The sequence below is a fragment of the Ambystoma mexicanum genome, chromosome 5p, assembly GCF_040938575.1.
Source record: "Ambystoma mexicanum isolate Mex_15411 chromosome 5p, UKY_AmexF1_1, whole genome shotgun sequence".
Lineage (NCBI taxonomy): Eukaryota > Metazoa > Chordata > Amphibia > Caudata > Ambystomatidae > Ambystoma > Ambystoma mexicanum.
Genome location: NC_090930.1, coordinates 577,884,929 through 577,911,532, shown reverse-complemented (window position 1 = coordinate 577,911,532; position 26,604 = coordinate 577,884,929).

Here is a 26,604-nt window from a genome sequence, read left to right as displayed (position 1 = left end):
CCTATAGTTACTCAGGTATACTGGTCTATGGGCAACAAGGCAGTGGTGGGCACAATGCAAGCAGTAATACATTCAGTAAAGAGGTCAGTTAGCTGGACTGTGGTGGGCACAATGCAAACAGGATAGGTTCAATAATAGGCCAGTTCACTGGACAGTGGTGGGAACAATGCAAGCAGTAATGCATTCCGTAAAGAGGTAATTTCGCTGGACAGTGATGGGCACAATGCAAACAGGCTAAGTTCTATAATAGGTCAGTTGATTGGGCTACACAGCCACCAGATGGGCTGTAGGTGCAGTCAGGGCAATGCCTGGGATGATGGGTGTAACGGAGTTCACTGATACAGTTTTTTTTAATTTATTTTTTTATAAATGTTCTTACAGTGGGTGTCTGGTGGGCAGTTTGCAGATTGTTTATAGCGCTGACCAGCGCAGACAAGCAGGAGACAGGCACGGCCCTTGCTCTGAAGCCCTTCCTGTGCCGACTTGTGCCTCTGGTGACGCCAAGTCCAGGAAGTGGTGCGCTGGGGCAATGGGTGGCCTGGAGGTGTGCTCGGTTGTCTAGCAACCGTTTAGCTTCGGGTTGGTGGCCATTTTTGCGATGCCATGTGCGGCAGGGAAATAACTCTGGGAATGTAGATTTGAGTTCCTCTCTATCCACATTTCGTTGGGACAGTGCCCTGAGGACTTGGGTGCTTGGAGGAAGGCCTTGCATTGTTTCTGAGGGGCCATATTGAATGTCTATTAGGGCTAGAGACTTGGCGGTCCTTTAACTGAGGAGACATCTCCCGGTTATTAGGCTGTGTATGACATGGATGGTGGTAGATATCTGCCGTCCTCTATGGATCAGGTTGCAGCTGGCCTGAGAGGGTGGTAGGGGGTATGCATTCCCTATGGCGTTTTAGGCTCCTTTGTTCATGACATTAACTGTCTGTCACCCCTGTGTCTACAATGAATTGGTTGTTCAGCCCCCTGTTAGGGAGAATTCTCAAGAATGTGTTAATTTTCCTTACCTTGTGAGACCCCCAGAAACTTTGAGGATTTTCTAGGATTTGATTTTTTACCTGGGAAGAGTGTGAGCCTTTTTTCCCACTCTTCCATGTATTTTGATTTGTGTTTTACTTTTGTTTTCTTTGGATATGGAGATTTAGCACAACTCCTGCAACATTTGGTGCTGTGCTGTCATCTGAGGTGTCGTATATCAATCGGACATTCTCTTTGCTGTATCTGTCATATTCATAATAGGATTCCCCAGTTGGGTATTCTTCTTCCTCCATCAGTGGGTTTCATAGGTCTCATGGGTGATGTAATCTTGCCCGTTCCTTTGTTCCCCTGCATGCTTTAGGTGCAAGGTGGGGGCGTAGTCAGGTGTGTCGAAGTATCTTCCCGGCGGGTCAACATTCAGGTTTTCCACCACTATTATGAACCCCTGATGGGTGGGGTACGTCACCATATTCCTGCTTGGGATAGGTCTCCCAGTGGCTCTTTCTTGGTATGATTGGGGAGTGGGTGCTCTGGTTGGGTCATATCTCTTAGTTGGTCCGACAATGGTGGTGGTCTGTATGCGGGTGGCATCAGTGTTTTCTCTCGGCACGTTGATTGAAAGTGGTTCTCTTGTCCGCATCTCATGCACATCTACCCTTTGGCTGGGCATTGGCCTTCATGGGGAAATTCAAAGCTGCACCTGTAGCACTGGTAAAATGATGAGGGTTGTGTAGCTGTTCAGCGCAAAAAGACTTACAGGCCGATTCATGGAATAATTAGCGCGGCGCAAGTGGGCAAAAACGTGCGAATCGCAGTGGAATAGCGAAAATCGCAGTGCAATTGCGAAAATCGCACGAAAAGCAGCGCACGTCGATTCATGGAAGGCCGTGCGCGAGAAAACCAGCGTATGTGCGATAAAAAAGTGCGCAGCGCACGTTGGCGCACAGGCCATCTAACAGCGTGCGCCAGGTCACAGCGAAAATCGCACAGGCCACAGCGAAATTCGCACATAGCGCGGCGCACGCAACAAAAGTAGGCGGAACACGGGCGTAACACTCGGAATGGGGAACAACTTGCCAAAACGTGGGCGTCACGGGGGAAGTACAGGGCACAAGTGCGCGGAACGCCCACACGCTCGCCTACAACACGTATTCATGGAATAGAATAGGGGAAAAAAGCGCACGCTCAAACCAGCGCACAGGCAGAAACACGACCGCCACAAGAAAGCAGGCGGTAGCGTCTCTGCGGCTGTAAGAAATGTGCGCCAAAAGGTGCGCCAACAAATAGCACCTATATACTGCCATGATGAATGTCCCATACTGTGGCCCTCCAGGAAAAATGACGTGCAAAGGGGTACCCACAAACACGGACACCCGCTGACAAAAAATACGTGTGCGTGTATACCGGGGTGCGTGGGAAGTCTAACACGCGATTTCAGCAGGGTACGTGCATCACAGGGGTTCGCGTGAAGTTATTCACGCGATCGGGCCTGGGGGAGCGGGCTACGTGTATTTCAGGGGTTCGCGTGAAGTATCTCACGCGATCGGGCCTGGGGGAGCGTGCTACGTGTATTTCAGGGGTTCGCGTGAAGTTTCACACGCGATCGGGTCTGGGGGAGCGGGCTACGTGTATTACAGGGGTTCGCGTGAAGTCCCTCACGCGATCGGGCCTGGGGGAGTGTGCTACGTGTATTTCAGGGGTTCGCGTGAAGTTTCACACGCGATCGGGCCTGGGGGAGCGGGCTACGTGTATTACAGGGGTTCGCGTGAAGTTCCTCACGCGATCGGGCCTGGGGTAGCGGGCTACGTGTATTACAGGGGTTCGCGTGAAGTTCCTCACGCGATCGGGCCTGGGGGAGTGGGCTACGTGTATTCCAGGGGTGCGCGGGAAGTTCCACACGCGAATAGCCTGGGCGCGTGTATTTGAGGGGTGCGCGGGAAGTTCCACACGCGAATAGCCTGGGCGCGTGTATTTGAGGGGTGCGCGGGAAGTTCCACACGCGAATAGCCTGGGCGCGTGTATTTGAGGGGTGCGCGGGAAGTTCCACACGCGAATAGCCTGGGCGCGTGTATTTGAGGGGTGCGCGGGAAGTTCCACACGCGAATAGCCTGGGCGCGTGTATTTCAGGGCTGCGCGGGAAGTTCCACACGCGAATAGCCTGGGCGCGTGTATTTCAGGGGTGCGCGGGAAGTTCCACACGCGAATAGCCTGGGCGCGTGTATTTCAGGGGTGCGCGGGAAGTTCCACACGCGAATAGCCTGGGCGCGTGTATTTCAGGGGTGCGTGGGAAGTTCCACACGCGAATAGCCTGGGTGCACGTGTATTTCAGGGGTGCGCGTGGAGTTCCACACGCGAATAGCCTGGGTGCGTGTATTTCAGGGGTGCGCGGGAAGTTCCACACGCGAATAGCCTGGGCGCGTGTATTTCAGGGGTGCGCGGGAAGTTCCACACGCGAATAGCCTGGGTGCGTGTATTTCAGGGGTGCGCGGGAAGTTCCACACGCGAATAGCCTGGGCGCGTGTATTTCAGGGGTGCGCGGGAAGTTCCACACGCGAATAGCCTGGGCGCGTGTATTTCAGGGGTGCGCGGGAAGTTCCACATGTGATTTGACAGTGTGGGTCCTCCCAGGTGTACCCTGTACACCCTCCACGGCCCCTGCAGGCAGCCCACACCACAGGGGACTACCCTGCATCCCTGGTCATGTCCCGCAGGCAGCCCACCCAATATGGGCATGCCCCCCAGCAAAGGCACATGTCTCCTTGAACTAATGAACACCAACTCATGTCCCCTTGCACCCCCACCCCCCAGCACTGTGGGGCACCTGCCAGCAGGCCCCCACCCATGTCCAACTCATGTCTCCCACTACCCCCACACCCCAGCCACCAGGGGCACCCTCCACCAGGCCCCCACTCATGTCTCCCACCACCCCCACCCCCCAGCAGTGCAGGGTCAACCTCCACCAGGCCCCCACTCATGTCCCCCTGCACCCCCACCCCCCAGCAGTGCAGGGTCACCCTCCACCAGGCCCCCACTCATGTCTCCCACCACCCCCACCCCCCAGCAGTGCAGGGTCACCCTCCACCAGGCCCCCACTCATGTCTCCCACCACCCCCACCCCCCAGCAGTGCAGGGTCACCCTCCACCAGGCCCCCACTCGTCTCCCACCACCCCCACCCCCCAGCAGTGCAGGGTCACCCTCCACCAGGCCCCCACTCATGTCTCCCACCACCCCCACCCCCCAGCAGTGCAGGGTTACCCTCCACCAGGCCCCCACTCATGTCTCCCACCACCCCCACCCCCCAGCAGTGCAGGGTCACCCTCCACCAGGCCCCCACTCGTCTCCCACCACCCCCACCCCCCAGCAGTGCAGGGTCACCCTCCACCAGGCCCCCACTCGTCTCCCACCACCCCCACCCCCCAGCAGTGCAGGGTCACCCTCCACCAGGCCCCCACTCATGTCTCCCACCACCCCCACCCCCCAGCAGTGCAGGGTTACCCTCCACCAGGCCCCCACTCATGTCTCCCACCACCCCCACCCCCCAGCAGTGCAGGGTCACCCTCCACCAGGCCCCCACTCGTCTCCCACCACCCCCACCCCCCAGCAGTGCAGGATCATCCTCCACCAGGCCCCCACTCATGTCCCCCTGCACCCCCACCCCCCAGCAGTGCAGGGTCACCCTCCACCAGGCCCCCACTCATGTCTCCCACCACCCCCACCCCCCAGCAGTGCAGGGTCACCCTCCACCAGGCCCCCACTCATGTCTCCCACCACCCCCACACCCCAGCAGTGCAGGGGCACCGTCAACCAGGCCCCCACTCATGTCTCCCACCACCCCCACACCCCAGCCACCAGGGGCACCCTCCACCAGGCCCCCACTCATGTCTCCCACCACCCCCACACCCCAGCAGTGCAGGGGCACTGTCAACCAGGCCCCCACTCATGTCTCCCACCACTACCAACTGTGCAGTGTTGGCGCCATGTAGAGTTGTAGGTGCACTGCTGCCAACATGGACCCCATCTCCAGACTAGAGGTCCTTGTGTGGACATGAGGAAGGGACCTGCAAATTGGGAGGTAGACACAGAAGAAGAGTTACACATCAATGCAACATGCAGTGTACAACACAACAGCAATATGCACTAGGAATGTATACACAGTATTGACTACAGACTGGCCACACAGCTCATGGGAGTCCAACGTCACTGTGTAATTCACTGTCACTTGGGCACACCCTTTGCAAGCCCATGGAAACGGGAAGCAGGAGGGGTGTGTGTGACTCAAACCCAAGCATCTGAACCAAATACATTACAAGCCTGCATGTGCCCAGCCACAATGCAGCGTATGCCCACAGGAACCACGGAAGCCAACAGATCGTCCCAAAAAAATTGGGAATAAAAGAAATCAAAATAAAAATAAAAATAAGAAACAATCAAAAATGGCCATTGATGGGCCCGGGGGGGTTGGGGAGGCCACCCAGGAGGTCCGAGGACAGGATGCACACCAGAACCCACCTGCGTGGATCCTGGGAAGATAAAACACCTCCATGGGCTCATGGCCCACACGGCTACCCTATTGTGGGAGTATCACTGCTGTCGCTATTATCACCCTGTGCAGCTGCATCCGGAGGTGGTTGCACTATGGGAGGCAGCCCACGCAAGGCCCTAGTCTGCTCCTCCATGGCTGCAAGCATGCGGGTGTGGTAGGTCTGGTTCTGGAGGATGAGTATGCGGAGGTCCCCATGAAACAACTCACGGGATGCCCGGACCTCCGCCCTCGTTGCCTGCATCTCAGCTGAGAGCGTACGGGTGAGACGCTCCAGCTGCTGTTCTGTCCTTTGGTGTGTTGAAGCCTCAAGCTCAACAAGAGTCGTCCTGAGGTGAAGGAGCTCCTGCCTCAGGGCTTCCCTGTGGCCCTGGGACTCAATGGAGATGGCCTCCTGCAGAGTCGCCAGTGCCGCCCGCCTGTCCCTGTTGGACCCCAACATGTCCTCCCTGTGTGACTGGCAGATGGAGTCGGTTGCCTGCTCTAGTCGCTCCATCAGCCTTTCTGGGGGGACAATGGAAGTGGCCACCCTATCCATGGCCTGAGCCATCATCTCGGATGATGCAGCCTGTTGGGTTGCCATACCGTAAATGGATTGCTCCCATGCGGTATTGCCGGGTGGCGTACGGCCACCACGTCGGCGGGCACCACACCTGTCTGGGGCAAGGCAAACTGCGCCTTGCTGTGCCGGCACTGCCTGAGGCTGCAGGACTGCATTCCCCCTCTGATCTGCTGGCCCAGGAACAGGATCAGATGTCGTGGAGTGTGACCCTGCATCCATAACCACCGAAGGCGTAGCTGCCAACACTGACATCCCCATGGAGGGTTCTGACCCTGGTGCAGGTGGGTGAGACAGAACAGAATCCCTCCCTGGAACACTCACCTGCGACGGCACGTAGGTCTCATCCGAATCAACACCTGAGTACAGCTCGGGGGAGGTGCAGCCAGAGACACCCCTTGAGAGCACGACCTGCAGCACTTGTGGGTTCTCCCCCACCACCACACCACGTCCCTCACTGGTGGTTGGTCGGCCCTCGGACCCCTCCTGGGTCTGCACCATCTCCACAACCCCAGCAGTATCAGGTGCGTCTTCCCCTGCAAAGACATGAAAACAAAGAAATGGAAACAGGCATCAGCACCATGGCACACAATGAGGGCTGAGAAGCAAGAGAACCAGTACTTGATTGACACATGTCCCACATGACTGAAACCCTCCCATGCATGCACCCTCACTGCGTATGAAGTGCAGGCAAATGGCACACACTGATGACACCAAGATGGAAGATGAACACATTTTCTGCATGCTGCCTGGCAGTGGCATCACACATTGGCCTGTGATTGCCAGGTGAAACACACATGCCATCACACAGATGGCATGTACCATTGCTATTGAGTGAAGATGGAGAGGAGGGCAGCACCTATTCATTCAGTCCAGTTCCCGCATGTAATTGCTTTTCTAATTCTAACAGGTCAGATTTTTCTCCTGGAGCTGCCAGTCTGAAATGGTCCAATTGCACAGGGACATGTGTGTACAAATGATATCCAGGTAACAAAGTCACTCCACTTTACCATACCCATGTCAGACATGTGACTAGTGGACAGCGACATGCCTAGTGAAAGTGGTGGAATGCAAACAAACTGACTGAATGAACAGTGAAAAATAAGCAAATATGTTGTGGCAAGGTGACACTTCAAGGGCAACTGGCGTGCAGTTGGGCTAGATGTCTACTGTTGGCAGAAGGGATACTGCTATGGCCAAATGCAGCTGCGCAGGAAGTATTGCATGAAGCACATGGCTGACCCATACGACTCAGGCGCACACACTCTCACCTGGCACACAAACAGAAGCCCTCACACACACACCATGCACATGTATGACACACACATGCATGTGCACTCACCGGACAATGCCTCGTAATCAGCCAGATCTCCCACGCCTTGGATCTGTTCCTCCGTGAAGTAGGTCCCAGCGACTGACTCATGTGGAGTGAGTTCCATGTCTACTACTGGAGACCCACCTCCAGTCACTAGAGTTGCGGCATGACTTGAGGCCAGCTTACTCTTTGCCCTGCGCTTTAGGTCATTCCAGCGCTTATAGCAATCATTGGCTGTGCGCCTCACAATTCCAAGGGCACTTACGATGTCCGCAACGGTCTGCCAGTGTGCCTGGCGTTGTGCAGGTGTGGTCTTGGATCCTGCAACAATGACCATCTCGTTGTCATGTCCGGACACATACTCGACAAGTGCATTCAGTTCGTCATCCGTGAAGCTGGGCTTCCTGGACGGGCCGGACTGTGTAGCCGTGTCTGGGGCATCAGCCTGTGCCGGACGAGCACTCTTCCTCTTCCGCTTGGAAGGTGGTGGTGATCCTGAGTGTCCTGTGCCGCTCTGGACACTAGGGGCAGGAGCCCTGGTGGACTCTGTATCAGGAGTGTGGGATTGCACACTCAGCATGGGAGTTGGTGCAGGCATTGGCTCTAGTGTGATGGTGTCAGGGGGAATGTCAGCAGCATGGACTAGGACCGACACTGTCCTGGCTGGGTGTGTGAGGGCTGGGGTGGATGGAGCCGCAGCTGCCCCTGCAGCCTCTCCGCCCTGCCTCCTTGGTGCAGCAGATGACCTTGCTGCCCCAGATCCACGTGGCATGATGGCATCAACGTGCACCAGCGCACGTGTCGTAGCCCTGCTGACCTGGAAGTCAGCCATGGAGTCAGCCAGGTCTGGTGCCACAATGGGCTGGTCCAACAAGGGCTGAGCATGGATGGTGTCAGCCACATCAGCCTCAATGGGAGGGGGGAGGGGGGGGATTATGGGTGCCCGTGACTGGTCCTCCACACATGGGGGGACAGGCTCACCCTGCAAGTTACGACCACGTCCCCTACCGGATCCACCACGGCCACCACTTGTGGCTCTTCCACCTTTGCCACCCTTACGGAATCCTCGCCTCCCAGCCATGGCACTGATGTTAATGTGCGTATGGGAGTGGATGTAGACTATTGTCCTGGGCAATTGGGGGTCAAAGGGGTTGGGTACCAGATGGTAATTGTACCCTAGTGCTCTAGCAAGGCTGAATGTAACCCCTGGGGAAAGATGACGGGTCACGCAACGCACAGGAGGCCCAAAAAAGGGAGATGACGTGCACGCAACCCCTCCTAGACCACGTGTGCAGAAAGAAAAACCTGCACTACGCTGTGGCACCCAGAAACACAAGAATGAACGTATGCGTGTCACACGCAGCCTAGACTGACCTCTGAAGGGGTAGGCTACACACGGGGCAAGCACAGATGTTAGATACGTGCGTGACTCACCGTCTGCCTGGTAAACGAGCGTGTAAAAGGAGCACGTTTGGTTGGCAACACCCCCGCCAAAAGAAGATTTGTACGCTGTCTGATGAGACAGGACAACAGTAGAAGGGAACACTGTTTGTGGGAACAGGCCCAGGTAAACCAGTAAAAGCGAAAGAAGAGAAAAAGCTGTCAGAGGTAACAGGGAATACGAACTTGAAACGCCGTGAAGTAAATCGCGTGTGAAACGACAAGAAGTACAGAATTCACCCACTCGCTCTCCACGAAAAGCACGTACAAGGAAGTGGTGTTCTACGCGTACCTTTTATACAGGCCCACACGTCCAGCGTCACTTACGCGGCGTGCACGCGCTAGGGCCATTTCCACCAATTACACGCTTTGTCACTTCTGCGTGTAGGGACATATACTCCAATTACACGCTTTGTCACTTCTGCGTGTGGGGCCATTTCCACCAATTACACGCTTTGTCACTTCTGCGTGTAGGGCCATTTCCACCAATCACACGCGATGAGACTCTGACGTGTAGTCTTTCCACGTGTGCTCTGTCATCACGTGCTGTGTGGGAAACACCCGTGCGGGTCACATCACAGACGCGCTTACGCGCTGAGGGCCTTTGGTCCAATAGAATCGCGTATGCGTGCTGACGCGCTTACGCGCTAAGGGCCTTTCCTCGATTTTCACGCTGACGTGCAGGATTTTCACGTGCCAAATCACTCCGTACCAAGCTGGCCACGCGTAAGCACACGGAAGACCACGCTCCTGCCCAGAAGGCCGAACTACTGCCCCCCAGAGCCCCGAGGACGCTCCCACCTGCCATCTGCTGCTGCCTGACTGCCTGCTGCCCACGTGCACTGCCATTTGCTGCCTGCACATCAGCCAGGGGTGCTGTTGCTGTGACCACCCCTGCTGGTACCGAAGACTCCCGACTGGAATTCCATCGCTCCACAGCCCAGCCCCAGGACCCAGTTGCCCACCCACTCCTGCCTCTGGGGTTGTCATGTCGGGGCAAACACCATCTGTGACCACTGACAACCCCCGGCCAGAGAGGCAGAGGGGCACCAGCTTCAGTGCCACCGAAGTTGGTGTCCTGGTGGAGCAAGTCCTGGGGCAGTATGATGCCCTCTTCGGAAGTTCCCGCGCCGACAAGGAAGGACGGACTCGGATCTGGACTGACATCGTGACTGCCATCAACGCGGAGGGGGTGGCAGTCCGGGACTTACAACATGTCAGGAAGCGCTGGGAGGACTTCAGGTCCAGGACCCTGAACAAGGCCCGGCGCCTCTTGAAGGCAGCGGATGCCAAGGGGGGCCGGGGCCACTTGTCGGAAGAACAGATGGGGGTCCTGGAACGCATATCCCCAGCGCTCCACGTCCAGGTCCTGGAGAAGCAGACCCGTCTGGAGTCGAGCGGTGAGTGTACATGCATCCTGATTGTGAGCAGTGCGTGTGGTGATTATTAGGTATTGTGCAGGTTGCACATCTGTTTGTATGGGGTCGAGTATGGGTGGGGGTGTACATGGCCGTGGGGCTGACACATGCGAGGGCTGTAATGTGTGAGACATGGATGGTGCTTGTGTGTGTAGGCTTGCATGGCAAATGCAGTTGTGCGTGCACACATGTTTTTATGTATGTGTATGTAAGTAGACATGTCCGTGATGTCACGCATGTATGTTGTATTGGGCTGCATGTATGAGCACTGTGTACATGTGCATGTGTGTGTATTTGACAAGGGTGCAACAGTGATGCAACATGGATGCATGTGACTGCGGTATGTGTAAGCCTGAATGGCAGATGTGACATGGATGCCCGTCTGAACAGTGCGACACTTGGCAGAGGTGTACACATGCATGCAAGTGTGGTGGTGTGTGTACATGTGTGGTGCACTTCCTGTGTTGCATGTGATGTCTGGGTCACCTTTGGCTGCTCATGCTGTTGTATGTGTATGGATGGTGGTGGCAGTTGCGATATGGCTGTGGTATGGCTCATGTGTGTGAGTTGCAATGACATGTGTGTTGGGGATTGTGATGACATGTCTGAGGTTTGCCAATGCCACTCATGTGCAACTGTCATGTGTGTATGTGTCCATTGTACAGTGCCCTGATGCCTGTGTTTTGTTTCTCCCTGTCTGCAGCGTCAACTGATGAAGAGGGCGGAGAAGGTGCTGTGGAGCACAGCGGCGGGGATCCGACCGCCAGCCGGAGACGCAAGGCCCGGCTCCCCTCCCGTGTTGTCATCTCGTCGGGGAGTGAGGAGTCCGGTGCCGCGTCCCAGGCCGCAGCTGCCGGGGGGAGGTCCAAGAGGCGGAGGTTGGAGTTGGACTCCTCGGCAGCAGAAGGGGCAGCTGGGACCCCACAGGGCCCAACAGGGGAAGATGGCACAGAGTCATCCAGGTTGGTGGGGGGTCTGGTGGAGGAGGAGGCCGTGCAAGCACCAGAGACGGGGTCTGGAGGTGGGGATCCCACTGGTGCTAGTGGTGCAGTCCAGGACCAGGGACAGGAGGCAGCACAGGCCGCCGCGGAGGTGCCTGTGTGCAATCCTTTCCCCGATCCTGTCCCTGCATCATCTTGCACCAGCAGGGATGCCTACGTCCAGACCCGTTTCCAGGCAGGGGATGAGCTGACGTCAACTGGCCTTCTTCTGCCTGCGGACGTGGCTATCCAGGTCCGGGTTGAGCCTGTCCTGGCTGGTGTGGCGTTGCGTCAACGGGCCATGCGAGGTGACCTGCAGTCTTTTCATGGAGAGACTGCACGTCATCTCGAATGGCTCGTTGACCACGTCAGCCTGCTGGGACAGGTCACCCAGACCGGATTCCTCCGTCTGATGGGGCTTGTTCCGACCCCCTCCTCAACTGGACCCCCTACGCGCCAGTCGTCCTCTGTGCCATCTTCCCACCCATCAGTCACCTGGGTGCCCTGTGGAGCTGCCTCTGACAGTGCGGCCAGGCTGGTGGAGGAGGCATCCCTGCCACAGTCGGGAGTCGGACGTCCAGTAGGGGTGGCCACATCAACAACTGCACCCCAGCCGGCGGAGGATGTGCAGGCAGCAGGAGGCAGTGCACGGGCAGAGGCACAGCAGCAGCAGCAACATGGTGGGAGCCATGAAGGCTCGGGGCCTTCGACATCGGAGGGGCAGGCATCGGCCGGAGGGCAGGAGGACCCAGGACAGAGAGTGTCTTCCGTGTGGCAGCGGTTGGGCCACGCCATAGGTGCGGAGCGGCGGCGGGCGGAAGAGGCGTGGCTCACAATGGTCAGGGCGGAGAACTCCATGCGGAGGGCCCTGAGGCGGGCCGAGTGCCATAAGGCAATCCGCAGGGGGTTGGAGGAGGACACGGCGTCGTCCCTGCGGACCCTCGGGGCCATGGAACTGGACCGCCTCCGGGACATCGAACAGGAGTTCGATGATGCCCTGGCCCGGAACACCACGGAGTGAGCCGCTGGACTTGCCCGCCGCCTTTGTATATAGTTCTTTAGTTTTAGGTTTCCTTTGTTTTTTCTTATGATTTGGAGTCGACGGACACTGCTCCACTTTTTGTATATAGTTGATATTTAGGTAGGTTTTTTAGGAGGTTTCCTTAGTTCAGTTGTGATGATGGACCCTTGTTATTTTTGTACATAGTTCTTTGTTGCATGGAGAGTTTTTACATTTCACTTTGGACAAAATTTTATGGATTTGATTTTCTACTTTTGCGTTTTTATGCGGACATGCAGCTTATTTTTTCACATTTACATTGTAGTTATTTTTCTTTCTTTACCATTCGTATTTTTGTCCAATACATTTTTTTTTCCATTGTTCACTGTGTGGTTTCATCTCATTGGTTTCATGCATGTCATGTTGTGTGTTTTCCCATTCAATTTGAAAATCTGTGTGTGACGGACATGGGTTCATTTGCTTCATGAACATTGGGGGTGTAACATGTGTTTTCATTTCCATGTGGGTGAATGGGTTACTTGATAGGGCTTTTTGGCTGTGGAGGCTGACCATTACGCACATGATTGGGGATTGTGAGGACCTGGTGGGGGCTGCACATGGTGGCAGGGGGGTGGGGGTGGTGGGAGACATGAGTGGGGGCCTGGTGGAGGGTGACCCTGCACTGCTGGGGGGTGGGGGTGGTGGGAGACATGAGTGGGGGCCTGGTGGAGGGTGACCCTGCACTGCTGGGGGGTGGGGGTGCAGGGGGACATGAGTGGGGGCCTGGTGGAGGGTGACCCTGCACTGCTGGGGGGTGGGGGTGGTGGGAGACATGAGTGGGGGCCTGGTGGAGGGTGACCCTGCACTGCTGGGGGGTGGGGGTGCAGGGGGACATGAGTGGGGGCCTGGTGGAGGGTGACCCTGCACTGCTGGGGGGTGGGGGTGGTGGGAGACATGAGTGGGGGCCTGGTGGAGGGTGACCCTGCACTGCTGGGGGGTGGGGGTGCAGGGGGACATGAGTGGGGGCCTGGTGGAGGGTGACCCTGCACTGCTGGGGGGTGGGGGTGGTGGGAGACATGAGTGGGGGCCTGGTGGAGGGTGACCCTGCACTGCTGGGGGGTGGGGGTGGTGGGAGACATGAGTGGGGGCCTGGTGGAGGGTGACCCTGCACTTCTGGGGGGTGGGGGTGCAGGGGGACATGAGTGGGGGCCTGGTGGAGGGTGACCCTGCACTGCTGGGGGGTGGGGGTGGTGGGAGACATGAGTGGGGGCCTGGTGGAGGGTGACCCTGCACTGCTGGGGGGTGGGGGTGGTGGGAGACATGAGTGGGGGCCTGGTGTGGGTTGCCCATGGTGGCAGGGGGGTGGGGGTGGTGGCAGACATGAGTGGGGGCCTGGTGGAGGGTGACCCTGCACTGCTGGGGGGTGGGGGTGGTGGGAGACATGAGTGGGGGCCTGGTGGAGGGTGCCCCTGCACTGCTGGGGGGTGGGGATGGTGGGAGACATGAGTGGGGGCCTGGTGGAGGGTGCCCCTGCACTGCTGGGGGGTGGGGGTGGTGGGAGACATGAGTGGGGGCCTGGTGGAGGGTGACCCTGCACTGCTGGGGGGTGGGGGTGGTGGGAGACATGAGTGGGGGCCTGGTGGGGGCTGCCCATGGTGGCAGGGGGGTGGGGGTGGTGGGAGACATGAGTGGGGGCCTGGTGGAGGGTGACCCTGCACTGCTGGGGGGTGGGGGTGGTGGGAGACATGAGTGGGGGCCTGGTGGAGGGTGACCCTGCACTGCTGGGGGGTGGGGGTGGTGGGAGACATGAGTGGGGGCCTGGTGGAGGGTGACCCTGCACTGCTGGGGGGTGGGGGTGGTGGGAGACATGAGTGGGGGCCTGGTGGAGGGTGACCCTGCACTGCTGGGGGTGGGGGTGCAGGGGGACATGAGTGGGGGCCTGGTGGAGGGTGACCCTGCACTGCTGGGGGGTGGGGGTGGTGGGAGACATGAGTGGGGGCCTGGTGGAGGGTGACCCTGCACTGCTGGGGGGTGGGGGTGGTGGGAGACATGAGTGGGGGCCTGGTGGAGGGTGACCCTGCACTGCTGGGGGGTGGGGGTGGTGGGAGACATGTGTGGGGGCCTGGTGGGGCCTGCCCATGGTGGCAGGGGTGTGGGGGTGGTGGGAGACATGAGTGGGGGCCTGGTGGAGGGTGACCCTGCACTGCTGGGGGGTGGGGGTGGTGGGAGACATGAGTGGGGGCCTGGTGGAGGGTGACCCTGCACTGCTGGGGGGTGGGGGTGGTGGGAGACATGAGTGGGGGCCTGGTGGAGGGTGACCCTGCACTGCTGGGGGGTGGGGGTGGTGGGAGACATGAGTGGGGGCCTGGTGGAGGCTGCCCCTGCACTGCTGGGGGCTGGGGGTGCAGGGGGACATGAGCAGGTGTGCAGGGTAGTCCCCTGTTTTGTGGGCTGCCTGCTGGGGCCGTGGAGGGTGTACAGGGAACACCAGTGAGGACCCACCCAGCCTAATTGCGTGTGATAATTCCCGCACACCCCTGTAATACACGTACCTGGCCAAATCGCATGTGAGAATTCCCGCGCACCCCTGTAATACACGTACCCAGCCGAATCGCGTGTAGAACTTCCCGTGTACCCCTGTAATACACGTACCCAGCCAAATCGTGTGTGATAATTCCCACGTACCCCTGTAATACACGTACCCTGGCCAATCGCGTGTAGTACTTCCCACGCACCCCTGTAATACACGTACCAAGCCAAATCGCGTCTGATCATTACCACGCACCCCTGTAATACACGTACCAAGCCAAATCGCGTGTGATCATTCCCGCGCACCCCTGTAATACACGTACCCAGCTGATTTGCGTGTAGAACTTCCCGTGTACCCCTGTAATACACGTACCCAGCCAAATCGCGTGTGATAATTCCCACGTACCCCTGTAATACTTGTACCCTGGCTAATCGCGTGTATAACTTCACGCGTACCCCTGTATTACACGTGCCCTGGCTAATCGCATGTAAGACTTCCCGCGTACCCCTGTAATACACGTTCCCTGGACAATCGCGTGTTGAACTTACCGCGTACCCCTGTAATACACGTTCCCTGGACAATCGCGTGTTGAACTTCCCGCGTACCCCTGTAATACACGTTCCCTGGACTATCGCGTGTTGAACTTCCCGCGCACCCCTGAAATACACGTACCCTGGCAGCCTGGCTAATCGCGTGTATAACTTCACGCTTACCCCTGATCTGCACATTACCCGCTTTGCGTTCCTTGTTTGGCAGCCCTGTAAACTGGTCCAGGGTTAGCGCAGCCCTTTGCGATGATTTAGCGATTTTGATGGCTTTTCCTTGCGCGAGGGCGTTCTTGGGGGCGTTACTGGCGCTGCTGCAGGGTCGCTGCGATACTCTGCGCCACGGCTGGTTTGGGAGCCTAAAATCCATGAATACGCTGTGCACGGAAATCGGTTTTAGCGCACGTGCCTGGCGCAGACAATCGCACGCGGACACTCTGCGCCAGCCGCTTGCGACACTTTTCTGCGAAATTCTATGAATTACCCTGACAATGTTCTAGTATTCCATGCTTTGGAATTAGTACAACTACTAGATATATTCAATAAGCAAAGTAGACATCCAATTATGTGAATCGTGGTTTATTCTTCTCACAGCCGACACGTGCGGATCATTGTGGACTATTACATAAGGTGTGCAATGGTGCGACCCATTATCAAAATGCCATTTGCGTGTGCTTGAGTACTGCCGTGAATCCAGATGGTGTTTATCAAAAAAGGGGTAAAACCTGTTGTGGTTCAGAATCAGTGATAATAGTAGCGTAAATCGCTCACAAATTGCAGTCAGCATGCTGTACATGCTAAGATTCACACAAGTTATCGTATAAGTGAACTCACCAGATATATCTTGGTATAAACCCTAGAGAAGTACATGTAAGAAAAGGACATTGTAAGGACTCTCTGGTGGGGAAAATATGCATATGAGCAAAAGCAATGTAAGAGGGGATGGCAGAATAGATATGCATAAGGACCTTACCCTAACAAGATTGCTTAGTCGCCCTTCTTGCAAGTATAAGGCTTTGCATAGTATTCCTAAAGCAATGTTCCATCCCCTTTTGTTAGAGCGCATCCCCAATCAAGATGATGGACCTGAAAATTGGATGAGACCTATGGGTAAGGGAATTCTAATAAAGGGAAATTTAACAGGAGATGAAAGGAAACTATGGGTCTTACATTTCATTATATTAATAATTCATCTGTCTCACCTTGTACATGGTCAGGATATAGTTTCATGTGTAGAGAAATTATCTCTGCATAGATTTCATAATCCAATAAATGGTCCTTATACCTAAAATTACAAAGGGATGGAGGGTCAAGAACTTATAAGGTCGATTCTCAAAAAGGCAGCAGAGCCTCCCCCTCTGGTATTTATCCCCCTTTATTTTGATAATTACCTGTGGGTCTGTAATGGGGAAAAATCCTGCATATGCGATTAGTTTACGAGTTGCCGCGTCATCTCTGTGATTGGGTATAAGGACGTGCAGTTGCTCCCGACGTCACGCGTTGGCACATGATGTCACGTGCATGCATAGTATGGCATATGACGTCATACGCATGTGCCGTGACTATACATGTCGTCAATCATAATAAATGCCTTCTTCCAGGAAAACAAAATGTCATTAATGCTTGAATATACTAAGTAAAGGTATTGTTACCATATTCCTTGATGCATGTGCAAAATGACAGAAAAACTCGGTCCCTATTCTTAAGATGACATTACCCATGTGGGTGTTAATAAGCAAGTGTGAGTGCTGTGCTAAGTAAAGATATTGTTCCCATATTCTTGGAGGTGAATCCAACAGAAAGTGGCAGATTTTAGGAAGCATGAATGCTGAACGGAGGCCAACTGTTGAATTAATGATCCTGTGCATGCTGATGGCTGGAACAACATTAGGCAGCACATTTGAGTATATTAACAGACAGTTAACTATAGTAATCAATCTGATATTTAAGATTACTAATTGAAGAGTTACTCCCTAAGACAACATGAGTTCATATTAGTCGCTAAAATTCTAATCATGCAATAAATAGTATCTAATGTATGCAATGGGTCCAAAATAGGATGGGGAGAAAAAGAAAATTGACTACTGACATTATGTTCATGAGTCTCATCAGGGCAAATCCTAGTCACAAAAAGTTACATATACAGAATCATAGAAAAACTTGCTTCTCATGATCCGTGTTGAATCCATGTTGAACACAACATAAATTGCAAATTATTTTTGCCTCCATTTGTCTAAGTTTAAGTTTCAAGTCACCTCCTCTCTTGCCATGGGAGGCCTTTTTTAAGCCAATGAATCTGATGTCATCCACATTGTCCATTTGATGGCATTCCTGCCAGTGGGTGGCCTATGGTAACAGATGGTCCTGTTTTTTGAGTCTGGTAAAAATGTTCTCGTATTCGTGTGCGCAGCTGCCTGATGGTGTTTCCCACATAGACCTTCAGACAGACGCACACAATGGCATAGACCACAAACTTAGTCCTGCAGTTAATGAAATCAGTAATCATGGTTTTGATACCTAGCTAGATGGTAAATTCTCTACAATCTCGGTGTGCATACTTACATAAGGCGCAACTACCACATATGAAGAAATCCTTTGTAGGTTTGAGCCAATCAGAACCTTTTGGGTTTGAATCTTTTTTTCAAAGTCTGAGCTTTTGTATACACAATTGATTGCATATCATTGAGAAACGGTAGGATGTCACTTTCCAGTTTCAATAGATCCCAATGCTTGTGTACAATGCTGTATACTTTGTGTACATCAGTAGAATATTGTTTGATAATATCTACACATTTTCTTGGTGATTTCATTGGTTTGCCATTGTTGTCAGGTTTCAGCATACCTGCTCGTGGCTTCTTACCAATTTTAGTTTGTGCTGTTGCTATAGTGTTCCCAGGATAACCTCTTTCTCTGAACTTTCTGGTTAGATGTTCACTCTCTTGTAGAAATGTTGCATCAGTACTACAATGGCGACATGCCCAGAAGAATTCCCCAGACAGGATATTCTTGACCGTTCTTTTGAGATGGCAACTTTCAGCATGTAGTATGCTGTTAACCTCAGTGGGCTTGCGAAATGTTCTAGTCTCAATTTTCCCCTGAGAAAGTTAATAGATGTGCTGTCACTTTCACCAGTCATTTTGATAACAAATGCATTATTGTTCAGATGCTTTTCAAAAGAAGTTAAATCATCAGCCGTGCCCTTCCAAATTATCAGCACAATCATCAATATAACGCTTCCACAAAACCACATTGTCCAGATATACATTATTATTGAAGATGTGTTGCTCTTCAAAATTAGACATAAAAAGATTGGCCAGTGAGTGCGCGTACTGGCACCCATAGCCACTCCCTTTGTTTGTGTATGGAATATTTCATCAAAGAGGAAAACATTTCTGCTGCATCTGACTGCCATTTACTAGAGAAAGTTGAGCGCACCATAACTTGTTACTCCCCAATTCTTTTGTTGTTCACACCTGTAGCACTGTCTCTCTGCTGGGGGTGGTGGTTTGAATTCGATGTCTCCTGGAGGGTCGGTGGGCTAATGTAGTCCTTGCAGGCTGGTGGCTTGGGCTGTGACGGTGTCTACCTTTTTTGGCTTCTCCATGGCGGCTGCTTGTACATCTACTCTCTCGTATACTCTCGCAAGATCTGCTATTTTTTGTAGTGTGGGGGTTTCTTCAATAGATGTTTGTGGAATTGTGAGGATATGCATCCTTCTATTACCTTCAGCTTGATGGCTTTGTCGTTGTTGAAGTTGGCAAAGTTGCAGTGCGTTAGTTTCCTTTGGAGTCGGAGGATGAACTCACTGATTGCCTCATGTGGTAGTTGTGTGCACTGGTTGAATGTATACCTTTCATAATCCCTGTTGGGGAGGACAGCCAGCTTTCTGTTAACTCAGTGGTGAGGCATTGGTATGTTGCTTTGTCTTGAGGTGTGATGGTTTTTATGATCCCTTTGATTTCCTATCCGGCTAGGTTTGTGAAAATGTATATCTTGTTGGGTGCTTGTTGGTCTCCCACGGCTCTCATAGATTCCTCAAAGTCCTACATCCATTCCTCCCATCTCTGGCTTGGGCTTTGTGTGGTTGTAATGTGAATGATTTGGGGTGACTTATAAATGTGGCTCTAGATGTGAGTCATTCCCCCATGACATCTTGTGCTCCAGCATCTGCTGCTGCTTCTTGCGTCATTTTGCTGGGGATGCGTGTTCCTCTTTTTTAGTTGTCTTTATGTGTGTGCTGTTCTTCTTGGCGGCTACTGTTGGTGGCTTTATATGTTGCCCTTTGGCTTACTATATTTGGACAGAACATCCTAGTTGCTTTTCAACCATTAGAGTTACACACTTTAACACAATAGAATGGTATTGGAGAATAATGTAACAGCGATTCTTCTATTGTATGTTAACCAATTTTCTCACATACACAGACTCTCCCTACCAACACAAAACACCCAGTCCCTGTCTGGCAATCAGCTGTTCCTAGGCATCTATTATACAGTATGCCTTGTCAGCAGGGATGATGTGGAAAAAACTAAACTATCCCTGACAAAACTTCAATCATGCATATGGCATATTAAAAATCCGATAAAGTCTGCAGATAGCCAAGAATTGGCTCTTCAGAGATTGCAGTTGTATGTATGCTGTATATCTCAATAAGTACCTGTGGCCTAGTATAACTACTGGATTTGTAGTCTCTGTTTTAATAACCAGCTAGTTAGACAACATGACATGGACTTGGGACCCTTCTCTGATGAGGTTATACACAATTGGTTCTACACAACAGAGAACCAGAGCTTTTAAAAATAAAAATCAACAATGTGATTTTGAACTGTCTTTTCTTTGTTGTAAGTGTCCTTATTGTTCTTCAGTGTACATCTTCAAGGTATGAGATGGCTCACGCCTTATTGGGTCGAACGGTTTCAGCGATCTGATGATTGGGATCATCTTCCTCGGGACCAATGAGTGTATATGGTGAATTGGATTCAATATGGTGAACACTGTATTCATGGGTCTCCACTGGTTGTACACTTCCGCTTCCTTTGTAGGAAACCAAAAGTTTGGGTCAGAGGAATGTGTCTCTGTGGTGGATCATGGGTGTTCAATTTACCCAGGGATCTGGTATATGTTTTTAAAAACATAAAATAATTAGGGTACATGCATTACTGGAGGGGCCCAAAGTGTGGGCTCCTATATGGAGCACTGTTTTACCTGCAGAACTGGGCTGGGAGAGGTAGTGGGAGGTGGCAGTTGGGAAAGGGGTTTTTGTTGTCTGTGCAATCAGACAGTATAATAATCTAGGCATGTGCGTACACAGTGCAGTGGCATTCCATTGAACTATAGGGAATATCTGTCCCTCCCCAGTGAGTTATAAGTGATCATGCCATACCTTAGTATAGTGCTCATGTGCTCCTCATATGCTGTGCAGGATAGGGAATTTGCATACTGACCTTAACGAAAGAGCTGCGTGGGAAAGAGATTTCAGGGCTATGGTTGGTCCTTCCTCTGGCCCCATACTTATATCAGAGCTCATGTCTCGGTGGGATGGAGTATAACAAATTTGGGATGGCTAATGCTTGTCCTCAAAAAGCCTGCTGAAATTACTTATAGCTTAAGGCAAGTCAATAGTCTCCGACCTGAGAACGTATTAAATCATTTCTCGCCATGGGATGGAACGCTGGAAACAACAAGGGCTGCTACTCTGGAGCGCAAGTATTCATCTATTGGAAATCATGGCTTCTGAAACAAAAGACACACGCTATGAGTGCCTGTGTGGCTAATAACTAGGAATTTCTCAGTGCTTGCGGCATTCATATAGAATATTTTGTAAACTTGCGTCTCATAATATGATGGCGTTCTCTCGTCCGTGTTGTTGGCTACCTCTCTATCGTAACTGATGACCAGAGCGTCTGACTTAATCTGCACGTCTCGGAGTGCCCTGACTAACCACCATGTTGGATCCGGCTTTGTGATATATTGAGGAGCCCACTGTTTCTATAGATTTCATTTCTCTCTAGTATAATGACTTTTGTCAACATTTTCATTTATACACATAACACCATATCCACCCATCTAAGTCCCCAGCAGCCAGTCCTTTGTTTTTCGTACTGAAAAAAGAAGGGGACTTGAGGACCTGTATTGATTACTGCGTAATAAACCAGATCACTGTGAAGATCCGCTAACCCTTGCCCCTTATCCCGGGAATGCTAGACCAAGTCAAAGATGCCCAGATTTATACCAAATTAGACCTTTGAGGAGCATACCACCTGGTCTGGATCAGAAGCGGAGATGAGTGGAAAACCGCTTTCCATACCAAATATGGCTTGTTTGAATATCAAGTCATGCCTTTTGGCTTGTGCAACGCTCCTGCAGTGTTTCAATATTTCATGAATGACGTCTTGAGAGAACTGATTGACATTTTCGCCTTAGTGTACATAGATGACATCTTGGTGTACTCAGCCTCAAAACAAGACCATATCAGGCACGTTCGTTCAGTCCTCACCAAGCTCTGCCAACATCGTTTGTATTCAAAGCTGGAGAAATGTTTTTTTCATGTCACCGAAGTAGAATTTCTTGGTTTCATCCTTTCACCAAAAGGCATCAGAATGGACATACATAAGGTTGATGCTATTCTAAAGAGGCCATTACCAACATATCTGAAAGGGATACAGAGCATGCTAGGATTTGCAAACTTTTACCGCCGATTTATCCCAGACTTCTCTCAGGTTGTGCACCAGATCACAGTACTGCTACGAAAAAGCAATAAAAAGTTTGCTTGGACCGAGGAAGCAGAAAGAGCCTTTCAGGAACTGAAACGAAGATTCACCTCTGCCCCAATCCTGTGGCACCCTCTTCCAGACCTCCCTTATGTCATAGAAACTAATGCTTCTAGTGTGGCAATGGGAGCAGTCCTTTCACAGAGGGACCCAGAAACTGGCCAGCTGCATCCTGTGACCTTCTGGTCAAAAAAGTTCTCACCCCGGAAATTAATTACGCTATCACAGACAAAGAACTCCTGGCCATCAAGTCCGCTATGATGGCGTGGCGACACTATCTTCTGGGAGCTAGACACACCATTACAGTGATCACAAACCACCAGAACCTGTAATATCTCAAAACAGCCAAAGCCCAGTCCTCACACCAGTTACGGTGGGCCGTTTTCTTCGCCGAATATGACTATGTGATGACATTTCGACCAGGGGTAAAGAATGGAAAAGCTGACGCCTTATCTCGAATGGGCATTGATGAAACAGTGTATACAACCCCAGACCCGGTTCCCATCATACCAGAAGACAAACTCTTGGGTATCACGACAAACTTATCGCAAGCAGAATTACGAAATGAAATACGGCAGTCAATGAACCCAGATGCTTTCCTCGCATGGAAAACTCAAGGAGAACAATATTGCAACAAGGATCAGTTACCTTTTTTTAGGGACTGGCTATATGTACCCAAGAAGGAGTTACAACAGCATATCATTTCAGATTATCATGACTCGCTGATCGAAGGACACCCTGAAATCGCTAAAACCTTAGCTAAGGTGCCCTACCTGGCGTAAGGACATTGTCCAGTATGTTCAGTCCTGCGGTGTCTGTGCACAAAATAAATCACAGAAACAGAAACCATCGGGTCTCCTACAGTCACTGGACATCCCTCCCGCTCCATGGCACACTCTCTCCCTTGACTTCATCACTGATCTGCCACCTAGTCAAGGCTTTAACACCATTCTTGTAGTCGTGGATTTGTTCTCTAAGATGGCACAGTTTATTCCTCTCAAGGGCCTCCCGGACGCATCCACCTTAACAGAAGTATTTCTGGAAAGCATTGTCAAGCTACATGGTTTCCCATCAGTTCTGGTCTCTGATCGAGGCAGCCAGTTTGTATCCAATTTTTGGAGAAAATATTGCGCAATGGCACAGATTGACGTCCGGCTATCTACCAGTCACCACCCCCAAACAGACGGCCAATCCGAGAGGACCAACCAGACGCTCGAGCAGTATTTACAGTGCATGCTGCACCATGAATTGAGAGATTGGAAGGACTTACTTTGGATAGCCGAGTACGCATATAACAATTCTGTACATTCTAGCACGGGACAAACACCTTTTTACACCCTGTATGGCAGACATCCACGTACCTCAGAACTCAACCTTCCTGCCAGCTTGGAAATGCCTGCAGTAAAGACTCTTCACACAACCATCACTCAGGCATTCAGAAAGGCGAAGGAACATCTTATTCATGCTAAAGAAAAACAAAAGCACTTTGCCGACCAGCATTGGAAAAAGGCCCCAGACTATCAAGTAGGAGACAAGGTTTGGTTAGCCGCCAAATATGTACCCATCAAAGGGACCCGGACCTTCCATCCTCGATATTTAGGACCCTATCACATCAAGGCAATTATCAACCCGGCAGCTGTCAAATTAGATTTACCACCTAATCTACAAATCCCTCCGGTATTCCATGTGTCCCTCTTAAAACCAATGCAACCTGGTACACGAGTCAAGACACCACCTAAACCCATGCTTATTGATGGAGAACCGGAATTCGAAGTCAAAGGCATCCTGGACTCTAAATATTCTAGAGCCAAGTCATATTATCTCATCGACTGGAAGGGATTTGGACCCCAAGATAGATCCTGGGAGCCCAGTGAGAACATCCATGCACCACGTCTGATCAGGAAGTTTCATTGGAACTTCCCAACTAAACCAGGACCAGACAGGAGACACACCATTGGAGGGGCCTTGGGGGGGAGTGCTATCACGACCCTCAGCCCTGATCCCCACTGGCAAGCCCATTGGCCAGGTGGAATCAGACTTCAGATCGCAAATAAGGGCTGGCATCCGGTACACAGGACCTCTTGGGTCCGGCCCTGGCGCCTTTGGCGCCAAGCTCATAAACAGGGAAAGACATCAGCTAAAGGAACTACTTTATTCAGGCTTTCAGCCAACATGGAGGCATCCACATAGCTTGATTCCTAGAACCAAGCTATGCGGTATAGTGTTTTGGGTGTGGTGGCCTAGGGACTACTTTACCTGGACTACTTTGCAGAGACTATTTAAACCACACCCGAACAAGACAACACGATTTGCGTTACTTTGCTACTAGCAACGTGACGCTCACCGTGTCCAGCTTCTCACAAGCCTGGCAAGATCCGGACCTGCAGAAAACAACAAAGAACATTGTTAGCAGCAGAATCTTACCTGCAATCTCCATCCTTCACTGTTCACAGCTCCTGGGCAGCTCTGTGTGCATGGTTCGCCACCCGGATCGAAGGACCTTAGAAAGGAAGAAAGACATCATTAAAGAAGGCAGTAGAGACATTTCAACCACAAATTTCTTAGAGACTTACCTGGCTGGTGGTTGTTCGACCAGTATAGCTCCGGAACTCCATCCGGGCTGGGAGCACACCGCGACCTACAAAAAAGAGAAAACACCGGTCAGTGAAGACAAGACATCACTGCGCTGCGCAAAGCGCCTACTTACCGCATCATAGCGCTATTGTGTGCCATCATTTACCGGCGACAACCAGCCTACCCAGTTTGCCAAGCGGATGCTCCGCGCACCTAAGTGAGATAAACAGAGACATTATCGAACAGAGAAAAGGCATGCGAGAATAACAACTCCAAAACCGCAATAAGACCTACCAGAATGTCATTACTTGGGCCGCTGTCAGTGAAGTAACTGGACCGCTCGCGCCCACGAAAGTCAATTCGCCCCTGCCCAGAAAGCAGGACGGAGAGCGCACCAACTTGGATAACAAGGTGAGAAGGGAACCCGGAGGGGCTGAAATCATAAGGGAGGTGGGAAGGCTTTCCTTGGCTGTCCAGTCCTAAACATAGTCTTAATTTCCAGGAGGAATTCCACCGAGAACCGCACCAGGGAATCATTGAAAAGGGCACCAACTGGCTGGGTGGCATCCCCGGGGATAACAGGTGAGTGTAACAAGTTTTGATGATTTTGTCAGGATATCCTCTACTTGCAATTTGGGTTTTCAGTTTTTTGCCCTCAGTGACATAGTCTTGTGTATTCGTGCATAATCTGCCGTAATGCAAGAACTGCCCGAACGGCAAGTTTCCCCTCGATGCCCTTGGATGGTAGCTTCAAAAAGTGAGGAGAGAATTTCTGTCAGTTTGTTTTTTGTAGACTTTGGACTTTAACTGTCCATGGTCTGATCCAAAGTCGATGTCAAGGAAATTGATCGACTGTTGACTGGGTTCCATGGTGAATTTCAGATGATTAATTTGCATATTCAACCATACATGGAACTTGTTTAGCTCTTCTAACATGCCTGTAAAGATCATAAATCATCATCACCAAATCCTGATCTTAGTCCGGAATGGATTGGTTTCTGGAAAAATGCTGTCTTTTTCAAAGGCATCCATGTAGAGATTTCCCAAACTGGGGGCAAATATAGCCCCCATAGCTGTTCCGGAAATCTGTAGGAACATAGGAAGACATTTTTAGTTAAGGCAATTTCAGCCAGTTGTATTACAAAAGAGGATGGCACATGATGAAGATCTATACCTGAACCTACTGTATATTGGTATAGAGTGCTTCAATGTCCATGGTAACTAGCCATTCTGTGTCTTGATTGAAGGTGAGGCTTTCCAAAAGTATCAACATGGATGTAATATCTTTTATTTATGATTGCATTTTCGGTATCTTGTTTATGATTAAAAAAAGTCTACGGATTGTGACAATGGTTCCAATACTGACTGTATCCCAGATACAATTGGGTGGCCCGGTGGTGGCTGGATTCCTTTATGAATGTTAGGAGTACCATAGCAAGCTGGTATCCTTGGATGTTTGGGAGTTAGAAAGGCTGCTTCTTTTGCGCTAAGGTATCATTTTGCTTCTGCCTCTTCAACTAGTGTATTGATCATACTCTTTAAGGCTGGTGTGAGATCTCCAGGAAGGATCCGATAGCTGGTTCTCTTGTCATAGTCAATAATAACCTTTGCCTGCTGGTTTTATAGTTAGACTGTCATTCTTGGCCAAGTCGTTCAATGGTCCTAATTGGTCTTTTCTGCAATTACCATGAATGAATGCTATTGTGTCTTCTAAGTTTGCTAATGTTTTCAGATTAGCTTGCTCAAAGGTACTGGATTCTACCGAATTCGTATGAACTGGTGGGATGAACTCTGATTTCGGTCTAAAGCCTGTATTGTCATTCTCGATAACATTGTCATTTTCCTGGAAGAATTGTTTGAGGTGAAATGTATGTATCAGTTGGAAGATCTCTATCCTTGTTTGGATGGAGGCCACCTGCTGCTAGTAATGCGCATCCTCCGGGAGTAGTGT